This window comes from Otolemur garnettii, unplaced genomic scaffold (genome assembly GCF_000181295.1).
Source record: "Otolemur garnettii isolate 467f Iridium unplaced genomic scaffold, OtoGar3 scaffold00211, whole genome shotgun sequence".
Lineage (NCBI taxonomy): Eukaryota > Metazoa > Chordata > Mammalia > Primates > Galagidae > Otolemur > Otolemur garnettii.
In genome coordinates, this window is record NW_003852606.1 from 2,299,214 (window position 1) to 2,301,623 (window position 2,410).

A 2,410-nucleotide genomic window follows, 5' to 3' on the forward strand; every position below is an offset into this window, starting at 1 on the left:
GAGACCAGCCCCAGCCAGAGTGAGACCCCATCTCTAAAAAATAGCCGGGTGTTGTGGTGGGTGTCTGTAGTCCCAGCTACTTGGGAGGCTGAGGTTGCTGTGAGCAAAGATGCCATGGCACTCTACCAAGAGTGACCAAGTGAGACTCTATCTCAACAACAACAACAAAGTTTTTTTTTTATTGTTGGGGAATCACTGAGGGTATAAAAACCAGGTTACACTGCTTGCATTTGCTGGATAAAGTCCCTCAAATAATAGTGTCCTGCCCCTAAGAGGTGTGTCACATACAGTGGCTCCCACCCCCTCCCTCCTTCCCTCTCTCTGTTTCCCCATTCCATCCCCTCACCTTGTACTAGCATCAGTTGTCCTCATATCAGAATTGAGTACATTGGATTTTTGCTTCTCCATTCTTATGATGTTTTACTAAGAAGAATGTATTTCAACTCTATCTAAATTAATGCAAAAGATGTAAAGTCACCATCTTTTTAATGGCTGAATAGTATTCTATGGTATAATATACCACAGCTTGTTAATCCATTCCTGGATTGGTGGGCATTTTGGTTGTTTCCGCAATTGGCAATTGTATATTGAGCTGCAATAAACAGTCTAGTGCAAATGTCCTTATGATAGAATTATTTTTTTTTTCTTCTTGGGTAGATGCCCAGTAATGGGTTTGCAGGATCAAATGGGAGATCTAGTTTGAGTTCTTAGAGGATTCTCCATAATTCCTTCCAAAAGGGTTGTATTAGTTTGCAGTTCCATCAGCAGTGTAGAAATATTGGCAGGAGGATGTCTTGAACTCAGGAATCTGAGCCTGCAGTCAGCTATGATGATGTCACTGCACTCTAGCCTGGGTGACAGAGTGAGACTCTGTCTCAAAAAACAAATAAAAAAAGAAAAACAAAAATAACCCCCTATGTCTTTTGTATTAACATGGATGGAGCTGAAACACATCTTCTTAGTAAAGTATAACAAGAATGGAAAAACAATTATCTAATATACTCAATGTGAAGCCACTAGACAATCTATTACATACTCACATAAGAGAAAAATTCAATTCAATTCAAGATGGAGGGAGAGGGAAGGAGAGAAAGAGAGAGGAGAGGAGGGAGGAGGATTGGTGTACTCTCACAATGAGGGGTTATATAGCACACCTCCTGGGAGCAGGACACAGCTACAACAGGGACTATACCTAACAAATGCAAACATTGTAACCTATTTCTTTGTACCCTCAAATTAACTTGAAATAAAACAACAACAACAACAACAACAACAACAAAAAATGTTACCATGGGGTGGCCCGCGAGGCTCGACGCAGACAACGCGGGGCGATGTCCGCGAGCCAGGTGAATGCCGCGGCGGCAGCGGCGGGGCCTCACGCGTGCAAGGGCGGCCTGGGCTTCGGCCTCTCTCCGGTTCCCTGGAAGCGGCCGGCGGCCAGCGCGGGAGTAGCAGCCGAGGCGGAGACTCCAGCGCGTCTCTCTCCTCCGCCTCAGCCTGAGCCAGGGGAGGCCTGGCGGCCCGGGGAGGAGGGGGGTCCGCTGTCCGAGAATGGGAATTCTCTTCCCCAGGATATGGAGACTGTTCAATCCAGGAGCACAAAGTTATCATTGTTGGGTTGGATAATGCAGGGAAAACTACTATACTTTACCAATTTTCTATGAATGAAGTTGTACATACATCCCCTACAATAGGAAGTAATGTAGAGGAGATAGTGATTAATAATACACGCTTCCTAATGTGGGATATTGGTGGCCAAGAATCTCTTCGTTCTTCCTGGAACACTTACTATACTAACACAGAGTTTGTAATAGTTGTTGTGGACAGTACCGACAGAGAGAGGATTTCTGTAACTAGAGAAGAACTCTATAAAATGTTAGCACATGAGGACCTAAGGAAAGCTGGATTGCTGATTTTTGCTAATAAACAAGATGTTAAAGAATGCATGATTGTAGCAGAAATCTCCCAGTTTTTGAAGCTAACTTCTATCAAAGATCAGCAGTGGCATATCCAGGCATGCTGCGCTCTTGCTGGTGAAGGATTGTGCCAAGGACTTGAATGGATGATGTCACGACTTAAGATTAGATGATCTTTCCTGACCTGACCTCTTCTCATGGACTTTGCATAAACGAAGTGCTGGACTTTACCTGAAAGTTGCAAAAATTAATGGTTTAGGTATATTTATAATAAACTGATTTAAACTTTTTCTATAAGAAGACAAATTAAGACCACTTATTTGAAAACAAAGATGAAATCTCACCTTCCAATTTGCTTTCCCATTAGTTCCTTCCAAAGTAAGTTATTAAAGCTGTGATTGACGTTTTTCCTGTAATGAATCCTCTCAGGAAATTGTGTAGTTTGTGGTAAGTATAAAGGGAGAGGAAGAAGTTTTGAACTTTAAGAGCTTTAT

The 2,410-nt window shown here is 42.7% G+C and overlaps 1 pseudogene across 1 annotated transcript; it reads left to right on the forward strand.

Annotated features, from left to right (window-relative positions):
* Window positions 1-1,551: 1,551 nt before the first annotated feature.
* Window positions 1,552-2,404, forward strand: LOC100951207 (annotated as a pseudogene). The gene has a single exon (XR_002771006.1). The product of XR_002771006.1 is annotated as an ADP-ribosylation factor-like protein 5A pseudogene (transcript).
* The last annotated feature ends 6 nt before the right edge of the window (window positions 2,405-2,410 follow it).